Genomic DNA, 10,778 nt, shown 5'->3' with positions numbered 1-10,778 from the left:
AAAATTATTAATTAACATTACCTTTATTAATTTAAACAATGAGATTAAGTCAAAGTCACATAACTGAAAATTTGCACAGACGAATTATCAGAGCGAATTTTCATATACTGTATTATCCTACTATTGCTACACAATTTATTAACACTATTTATCAATCTGTAATAAAAGACGTAAGGAAATTCTGTCTTTTTTAAAGACAAAATTTTTTGAAGCAAAATACCCAAAAAGAAGTTTGTAAAAAAATGAATCCCCCTCAACAATATAGAACTTATCTACACATTTTATTGTTTTTCTCCAAATTTTTCACGGTGCTAATTTTGGAACCAAAAGTATCGAAGTAATTCGCGTTAAGTTTAGAGCATCTTCGGCCCGTCCTTTAGATGTTTTTTGAAGGTGTGGCTCTTGGCGACAGGTTTTCCATCTAAATGTCTGTCTGGCTGAGGTTTTTGTGCTTTAAGCTGTCGTGGAAAATCATATGTTTCAAACGTTTCATAGGCACGAGTAGTTTGCATCTTCAGAGGTGGTCGAATAACCTTAAATTAGCCGTCAAAATAGCGAGAAACCGAAAATAAGTATTTTTCTTGCGCGTAAATGATTTAATTTACATGAAACTTTATAAAAGTGTGTAATTTTTGGTGCTCAATAAGCATGGGTTTTCGCAGATAGGAAGGCGACTAGTTCGAGTTATGTACATTTTTCGCAAAAAAAACCGTTGTCAACCCCGAAACTGCATCTTCATTCCACCACTTCCAGTGTTTAATTTTTTTCAAGAAAATTGTTATAAAGTCCGGACGGAGTCATTTGATGGTTGCGGAGGCAAGTCACTTGTGCTGGCAAAACGTCGGCAATAAATTGTCTTCAACGGCCTAAAGGCTCGAAAAACTCACCAGTTTGGACCAGGACATTGATGATATTGATATTGATTGATATTTTTGTACAGTTTTTCGTCGATGTTGAGGTTCACAGCATTGAATAGTCGTCGGATCTCGTTGAAAATCGACACCCTTCGAGATAACATCGCAGCCAGCACTCTAGGGTTTCTCTTAATTCGCCCCGTTTCCCTAAACTTCCGATTCGCCCTGTTTCGCCCTCAACTGGGTCAATCCGAATCGGCGGCGTTTACCACTTGCTAGACAGAAGTTTTGATTACCGCTAACGGAACTTCGTCGAGCTGGAGATGAAGTTTGATTTTTTTCAACTTCAATCGATTTATACGGTTTTTGCCTTTGGCACAAACAATTTGCGGGCGAATATCGCTCATATACACCTGCATATAGGAAGATCGATGTTGCTTAAGAATGGAAACACATCGAATCTCGTTCGCCGGCATCCTAAAAACATGAGGCTTATTTAGAATGAAAAGTATATAAACGACGTTTGGGGTTCACATAGCACGTTATATAATTCTTCCGATCGATAAGACACCGTCTCTGAATGCACAAAATGCTTCTGGCTCGGTCTCCTCTTTACATCCGAGGAATAATATAATTTTCCTGTAGCGTGAGGGTGGATGGCGACGTGTTAACACACCCCGATTCTAAGTCGGATCAGTTGCGATTTTCCACATTTTGTGGCAATTAATGTGGCTGAAGACGTTAAGGCACGCAGATTGATTTTTTCCGGACACCAGTCTGTGAGCCTGAGTGAATCCAAGCAGAATACGGTGCGGTTTGAAGCATTCAGGACCCATAAAAGAAAATAAATCCCTATTCGAGACTCCAGCTCCAGCTCACCTCATAGAATTTATTCGTGTTGCTGGAACACATCCCCGCTTTATATTTAGAAAGAAATGTACATAGGCGACGTTTGGGCTTTATGTAGCTCGGCTATATACTTTCTTGGCGATCGATAAAACCCCGTCTCTCTGTTCTGTATACACACCCTGCAGCTCTCTCATTCAATTCATTACATAAATCCCAAATTACTCCACACCACCGCAAAGTGGACGGCTTTGCTCGTAACGGCAGCGGCAGCATCACACAGCCCCGGCCAATTGCGTTGTTTTATTTCTCTATAAAGGTCGAAACGACCTCACCGTGTCTTCTTGTTAGACTATTGATTTTCGGACGTCTTTAACTCCCTTCCCTCCGCCCGGTGTGCCCTCAAACCGTAAATATATCGAAAGTCCCTGTGCGTCTCAAATGCGGTAAGTAGCATTTTACTGTTCTTTTCCCTAAACGGCTATCGGTAAGTCTAGGCTGCGCACAATGGCTCTTTGGGCGGGTTTGCATGCCTGAAATTTGCAAATCTAGTCTTCTAGGGATAATTTTCGGAATTTGGCATCGTCGCCAACTGGAATACTTTAATTAAAAAAGCTGAATCTTGGGGGTATTCAAATACTTCTCCAAACGGACGATGTTTTTTCGTCACGCGCCGCGTGCATGACTATGGGCGCGGCCCTTGTATATGCTTGCGATGCTGTCAAATTGTTGTCGTGATCAAATTAATTATAAGGAAAAGTGTGGGTCTTTTTTAAATGTTGTCTATTTTTTACGCGTTGACTAGATATACATCCAAAGACCGTTTTGCCATTTTCCGGTCAGAAGTGTTGATCATAAAGAAGCGCTTCTACGTGTCAAATTTTGTTGCTCTTGTCACTGTCATTATATTTTTTTAAGTATTTTAATTGAAAAGTAACGGACATGCTTTTTTAATGAATTGCGTAGGTTTATTCACAACTGTTGATCCTAATTTAAAGTTTATCTGCAATTTGAAAATTATAACTTTGTTATAAGTTCAGTCGCAACGTCGTTTTAATGGCCTATTTTTCTGCGTTCGCCGATGTTGCCACATGCAAAGCACGATCTTTTTAAATAGTGCTAATGTCATGCAAAATTGGCAACTTTTTCACGTCGCAACGTCAAAGTGTGACATTTGAAAAATGGCATTGGCAGCAAATTTTAAATATGAAATCGATCTGTTATATTTTTGGCTATTCATTTTTTCACTTATTAGTTGTGTTTTGTCTTTCATTCGAATAAAAAATATTGTTCGATATCCGAATATCCGTTTTTCGAGCTCCTGGCGGGTCAAACGCCGTCGTCATACGAAAAACCACACTTTTCGCACTTTAAAGAAGACTGCTATTTTAAGGCCATTTTTGCAACTCAGAGGGCGAAGCCCTGATCTTTTGGATGCATTTTTGGACGTACAGAAGAAACTTGAGTGATTTCCACAATACGATTTTTTTTAATGTGAGACCATTAAGTGTTTTCGCCACAAATCGCCAACATGTTTTTGTCGAAAAATGCCTCATGATGCAGCCAATATTTTTTCCTGGCATACAAAGCCATAAAACTTCATATTTTTGGCTTCTATCTCTTTAGAGGTTTAGTTTTGGTGAAACTCAAACTATTTCGAGCCATTCGGAGTTATGAAGTTTTTAAACTTGCGGTTAGAGTTTTGGATGGAATCCGATCAGGAAAAGGAATTTTCGTTCGAAATTTCCCGCGAACGCTTTTGTAAGCAGTAGTAAACTCTCTTGGGGGGGAAATGCGACTGTTCTTGGACCGATCTCGTTGTAAACGGCCGTCATTTACAACCCAGGAAAAATTGCCTGAAGGCTCAGGTTCCATAGAGTCTCGCCTTACACAATAAATGATTTAGGTCCGGATGAAAGGTGGTTCTGATGAAGGCACGATCGAGTTAAAGCCCACTTAGAGCCGGTTTTTTCACCCCCTGGTTAAACTTGATTTGGAAAAAAAAAGTAGCTGGAGATGGGAATATTGTTAGTCCTTCGATGATTGAAAGGAAAAATCGCAGGGTGGAACCGCAGGAGAAATTCAGTGGAAATCGAGCCGCGACTCGCCGAAAGAAAATCGCCCTCGACATCAACAACACACAGGAACGTGAAAAACGCGCGATTTGCTGCTGTCGCGCCTGTCAAAGCAATGCGGCAACGTGGCAGATCGTGTTCCTGCGACTGAATCCGCGAATCCGAGGTCGCACAGTGCATCGTCGGCGATGTTCTTAGCAGGTTCGTGTCGTGTTCCTGCGTAGAAAATCGCGAATATTGGAAGTTTATGCGGAGATCGTGTGGCCAAACCGATCGGACATTTTTCGTTCCTTGTCGCTCGGTCGGTGTTAACTTTTCGATGGGTGCCGATCTCAGAACAACAGTGAACAGCACGCAACTTGCTTCTGGTTGTTGTTGCAGTTGTTAACTTTATTCGGAAGTGTCGATGGGGTTTTTCTTGATTAGGCACGGATTATAATGCCATGGCTGTACTTAGATCTTCCATTGGTGAGTATAAATAAAACTCACTTTGGGAGTTGGGAGTTTTAATCAAAAAGCTGATGATGGGAGAGGCTTCAAACTATGCAATGTGAAAATGACTGTAGCGGCCATATTTAGTAATCCTTACACCCATTAGTCGCCTGAATCGCCCCCCACAAGTTTAGTCATCGGAGGAAATTTTCGCGGAAGAAAAGATGAAGATTAAAGTGTGGGGCGTGAGAGCAGAATGGCCGGAAAATGAGTAAGGGACCGGTTTGGCGAACGAGATTTGCATGCGAGTAATAAGTCCTAGTTGCGCCGCTAGCAAACAACAACATAGAAGAAGTGTAATCTTGAGCGGTTGATGAACTGCGCCGAGTGGATACCTCGGTAGTTCAATTCACGAATTACGGTATAACACGCATCAGGTCGGCCGATTTACCGGTTTTCCCGATTTGCCAGCTAAAGTGAAAACAATTTGGAGTTGAACTCCCAAGTTCCCCGCACGCCGCTGTGCAGTACGACAGGCCCATCAAGTCGCCTCTGGCCTTTCGTCTTTCCTTGTTGGTCGAATTTATTGAGCAGGTTGGACCTGTTAGTGCTCATTTTTTGCAATGTTGCATGCCGAGGGCGCGCAAGCGCCCTCCCGATTTTTCCTCATTCCGATGTATCAGTGGATAAAATATACGCCACTGTTCTTCAGGTTAAACACAAGGAATCCGTCATCGGGTTGAAAATCGCAAGCGGGGCGCCGGCGGATAGTCGGGGGACTCTAAAATTCTCTCGCTTGCGTCGATCGTAACACTCTCATGTCAAGAGTTCGAGCCACATCACATCACATTCTCATGGCCGCTTTTCCGCCACAGTTTGTCCTCCTCCTCCTCCCTCCGACCGCCACCTTCTGCTAAATGGGAAAATCCACGTCAATAATCCAGATATGACTACGCCATCCACTGAGCTTTCGTCTTTGTTCGGCGAAAGCGCGCCTCTAATTTACGTTGCGAACCACTACAATTTAGTTTGGACCTGATATTTCCGCACCGGAATCGATACATGTATGTACCTACCACATTTGTCCCGACTGGAAAATATGTTTGTATTCCTTTAACGTGGTCAACATCGGCACTCAATCTACCGCATTACCTATCGCAAGGCCCGTGTGTTATTCTGTGCCCAGCCATCTAATAAACATGGTTAATCACGCCATCAGCTCTTGATTTGCTTTGCAAATTCTATTTTTAGTTGCTTTGGCTGTTGAACAGCGCGTCCGACAGTTGCAAGAGTCACTTTTGCTGACTTGGGCGTCACTCAACCGACTCTTTGCCGCCGAATGGGAGTGAAAATTTGGCCTGCAATTTGATCAGTAGCCAAAAAAACCGTAATTTTCCTTCTGCACTCAATTTAAACCTCCGATTAGTGGCGATGAACCTTTTAAAGCAAAGAGCACACAGTGGCAACGTGCGAAAATTGATCAGTTTATATCCGAGATTAATCAACCAATCAATGCCGGTTGCTCACATTTAGCAGCAGGCGGAATCAGTGTGGCACGTCATTTTTGAGGTCCGCTCCGCGTCTCTAATCGGCGGCTCTAAACCGACGCCCTCGGGTGCAGCCGACAGGTTGTGCTCCATATTCCGTTACGCTCTATCCAAAAGTTTGGCGCCTCTGTCGCCGCCGACATCAGGCGGTTTCAATGGAGCCCTAAAATCGGCTTTTATGAGCGGGGCGTAAACATCGCTTTTTTGATGCTCAGATTGTGCGGCTGGGCACACGAGCTCAACGACGTTCAAATGACTCTATAACCGCACGATTTTAGCAGAGTTCGATGGTTTACACGCTTGAGCATTGTGATGGTGCAATAGAGAGAATGGTGGCTCAGACAGTTTGCTTTCGCCCCGAACTACTCGACTCCTACAAAGCAAAAAAGGGGTTGAGAAAGTATTGGGTTAGTTGTCGAGAACATCAGCTTCTAGCGTGCACTGTGAACAATAAGCTCGAATTATAGATCTTTGGTTCACGTAGATCTTAAGTTAGTGGAAAACTGGTCTAAAACCACACTTTCCCAAAAAATACTAGTAAGAAAACTGTAACCGCGCACCCAAAAACATGGAATTCTTGAAAATTATCTTGGTATATTTTTGTTTTTATGTCTAACTGATAGTGACAGTCAGTTTTTAATCTTCGTTCAAAATCAGTCAATGATTTGAGCGTTTGTAACGTGATGCGGGCGATTAAATGACGTCTGTCAGTGGTCTAAAGTCGCTCATCAACCCCTTGGAATACATCGTTGCCAGATTTCAGCTGACTTGAGGCGTTATTATAGAAAGAGAGCGAGAGAAAATGACAAAGATATTATTATATGTTTACAGAGTTATTTAAGATATCGATAAAATAAATTATTTCCGATTTAAAATGTCTGCCAAAAATCAGTTGAAGATTTCTAATGTTGAAAGAATTAGAAAAAGAATAATTAAAATAATATACATTATAGTTTGAATAAATTTTACTTAAATAAAAACATGGTAACAATATGCGCAACGATATAAACAAACAAAATTTAATTTAAATAACCATTCTAATGTATATTGTTTTATTAGCATTATTAGCTATTATTAACAACAGTCTTTTAATGAAATTAAAATTTTCAGACCGTAAAGTTCTTATTTCGTTAGAAATATTAAAAATTATTTCCTAAGGTACTTCGATTGTATTCACTTCTGGTGAATATACCATACTTTTTAAATGGTCCCAGAAGTAAAAATCAAGCGCGTTTAAATCGGGAGATCTAGGGAGGCGAGTTTATAGGAGCTTCTTCACCTCTAGCAATCCAACGGCCTGGAAAGTTTTGATTAAGCCGAAACGATTTAATTTTTTTGCGGGCACACTAGTGCCATTAAGAAAAAACAATAAGAGATAAAAAATTGACAAATAACTTGTGGTAATTAAAAAAATTATGTTGATAAAAGTTTAAGTGCACACAAAAAAGTTCTGAACAAGACAAAAGTAGGAGTTCCACATGTCTAACCTGTATAAAAGTAAACTGAACTACAAAACACTACTATACAATGGCTTTCAATTATCTTATAATGTGTACCAAAATTTAAGTTCCCAATGTTTAACAGTTTTAAAGAAAAACAACAAAAACTAATATTTTTCGCCATTTTGGAGATCAAATATCTCAAAAATGAGACCACAAATTAAAAAAGTTCTCACGAAGACCCCCCTCTAAAATGACTAGGAGAACACGCTGCTAAAATATTTTAACATATTTACGGAACACCATGTATAAATAACAATTATAAAGAAAATCAAACACAATTTTAGTTTATTCACTGGGGTACCATGATTTGTACGATAGTGTTTATTGAGGTTTCCCTGTGTTGAAAAGCTTTTTTGACAAACATAGGAAATAGATATAACTAATGATATAAAATGATATAAAAGTTATTTTTTGTACGTTATTACGACAGAACACTGATACTACTTCGACACATTCAAGTCAAAAGGTGGTCAGTCATAAACCAAACCACTTCACTTCCCACTTTTAACAGTTCTAACGTCACCTTTTTAAGATTTGACACTTGACACGATACCTGACATAACATTAGATACTGGCAACGTTGTATTCCCAGGGGGCTACAATTAGCCGCTTCTGTGTTTCCTGTGTTGGAAAAGTCCGACTATACAGAGGACGTCAAACGGATACTGCGAATTCATTTTGGCGCAAAAGCGCAAAATGTTCAAAAAGAATTAGTGCATTAACTCAAAAAAGAGTTGTGGTAGTTCTTGTGCCAAAGCGGATGAACTCGGTTAAATTAAAATCCAGCCTATCGTTTTCGCGTTTTAAAAAAAAAATTGTCTGGGCTCTTTTTAGTCAAATGTTATTATTACTGCCGCGTCACTATTAGCTAAGATCGACTGACTTTGATTGACGTCTAAGCAAGTAAGACAGTGACAATGTCGCAAAAGAGCAAACGATTTAGATGTCATTCCAGTGGTTGTCAGTTGAAAGAGTGAGGCGCCTCAGAAAAGGGGGCAGTTTTCGTGTGAAAATCGGCTGGTTACGCCGCTGGAGCAGCTGTAGAAATGACAACTATTCCCGACCAACGGTGTTAAACTCGGTTTGTTCAGTGCAACGCAAGAGAAGGCGGATAAACGGCACATCACAGCGAAATGGAGCAAAATCGATCCCGCTTTGTCATCGAATCCCGGCGTCCTCGATTCGTTTTGCGCGGCGCGGCGCCTACGTCGACGTCGGCGGCGCTTGACCTTGCTTCTTGCAACGCAGAATAAACGGCAGGGCGTATAATGAGGAAAGAAGGGATCTCTTCAACTTGATAAACTCCTGAATGGAGGATTAGAGGATTGCTTTTTCCTACTTTCAGCTCGTCGCCAATCTGTAAGGTGCTGGCTGCCAAAGAACCGCAGCAGCGGTTCCGAGGGAAACAATGCAAGTAAAATGATGAGCAGATTGTGCAGATGGCGATTTCGAACGATGAACCGTGGAAAGAAACTCGAATAATTGGCATCTATGTATGGAATTAGTTAGCTGCGATCGATTATTGCTTTCTTAAAATGGCGCATAGAGTCAGGTTCGAGGGCAAACGACCGCAGTCGAGCAGCAGCCACGTAACAAGATCGTGACAAAGAATATCCAAGATGAGAGTTGTGAAAAGGTCGCTTCAAGTGCCCTCTGCCCCCTCTTGTTTGCGACCGCAAACAATCAATAGGCTACCAAACAAGCTTTCAAGGGTATGGTTTTCCGGCATGCAAATGCGTTTGCGGCCATTCGTCCATCTAACTCGGCTAGATGCACATGCCAAGAACTTCTGTGATGCTACCAATGTCCAAACGCGAAAACCCCAGCAATTTTACCTAAGCCATTTAGAGAGGATCGATAGAAGCGAAATTGCAAACGCAGCCAGGCGGGTTGAAATAATGATACCTGCTCCATCCCTCCCCGCTCTTCATAAGTCGCCATCGGGATATTCTCGTGTGTCTGTGGGAAATTGATAGTAATTTGTTTGAAAAATACATCGGTAGCCTCTCAGTTATTTATAGCGGCGCATGGGGCTGCGGAACCTATAATAATCAGCACAGAAACAACTGGTTGAGTCATTATCGGCGCAACGTTTAAGGGAAAAAAAGGGCCCGAAGCTTCTTTGTGGCTGAGTGCCGTCGGGACGCCCTCGGGCTGTGTCGTTGTAGGGCCGACAGGTTGCTCCACATTTCGCTCCCCAAGGGGCAAAAGCCGCTCGCGCCACGGATATTATGGTTTTATGAGGGGAGTGTTAATGCGTCTCTCTTTGTTTTTAATTGGCGCCTGGAATATATTCCCTGATCGACGCTAATTTGGAGCTTTGGTTAACACTTCTTTAGGGGGGAGGAGCAAGCCTAAAAGGCCCCATGCGATTAAAAGTTTGTCAAACCGGCCGGAAGTAGGTCCGTTTTCTGCACTACACACATACAATATTGCTTGAAGATGACGTCACGGGGCAATCTAGCGTGCCGTGTCAACATTGATCGGGTTCAGGGGGTGGTTTTTCGCCACCCCCGCGCCTCGTCAAGTCCCTACCCCCGTTCCGAATCCCGGGGGGCGAGCGGGAGCACTGGTTGGGGGGTGTAGGGGCGGCGGCCTGATCCCCGGCAATTACGGCTTCCAGATGGAGCCACTGAAAATTGAAAAAGTTCCGGCGTCTCTGCATGGCCAACACCCTGCCGGCATTCAAATTCAAGAGCCATATCCGGCCAGATGAAATCATTCGTCTGTTTTTTTTCCTTCGTTTGTTTGTCCACGTTATCATACTCTTACAGCGCCTAAGGCTGCCGAGCAAAACAATACTGGGTGATTCAAAATTGGCGACATTCATCTGGAGGTGTTGTCTGGAGCTGTTATAGGAGTACAGAAAAAATAGTAAAATAAATTAATTGTTATTGAAAACTGAGAAATTTGCAAAAAACTATATCAGAAATACGGCAGCAGTGTTTTTCAAGGTAATCTGCCTAATTAACATTGCGCAAATACCTGTGGCTCCGTAATTATTTAAAACTCCGATAACCATGGGATTATACAGACTGACAATAACGACATGTCAACCTGCTCTCATAACCTCGAATATTGGTGTTTATAAAGAAACCATACAACACCAAACATTTGAATGGTTAACTCCAAACAAGCTAGTGCCTGTGTAATCTCCTTATTATCCGCTCTTATCAAGCAGCTTCTCGTATTCAGTTCATTAACTCCTGCTCCATTTGTATCTCCTTGTGCTGTGTGTATCGTACAAACGTGGCAGGAATGTAGCCCTTCCTCGGTATTTATTTGATGTTTGGGAAAGTGTCAGTTATTGTGCGCTGAGTGGCCCCTGGAAGGCCCTGATTCGATTATGTCCAATACTTGTTCCTCTGTGTCTGGAACCCGAACATCCAACTATCTTCCTGGCGTGAGTTCTTTCAGCTTCTGCTACTGTTACTGTAGCATTTCCCCTGAACTAATCGCATATCCGCAAATTCGTGAAAGGAAATTCAAAGTAAGTCACAGTTTGACAAATTATTGTTAAGA

General features: G+C 42.0%; 1 protein-coding gene across 3 annotated transcripts in view; it reads left to right on the top strand.

Moving 5' to 3' along the window:
- Positions 1–10,778, top strand: part of LOC109545446 (serine/threonine-protein kinase tousled-like 2) — a 51,270-nt gene that overhangs the window by 10,643 nt on the left and 29,849 nt on the right. The window lies entirely within an intron of this gene.

This window comes from Dendroctonus ponderosae, unplaced genomic scaffold (assembly GCF_020466585.1).
Source record: "Dendroctonus ponderosae isolate FM_Combo_2020 unplaced genomic scaffold, Dpon_F_20191213v2 Dpon_F_20191213_5, whole genome shotgun sequence".
Lineage (NCBI taxonomy): Eukaryota > Metazoa > Arthropoda > Insecta > Coleoptera > Curculionidae > Dendroctonus > Dendroctonus ponderosae.
The sequence above is the reverse complement of the archived record's forward strand: the minus strand, read 5'-3'. Positions and strand labels throughout refer to the sequence as shown.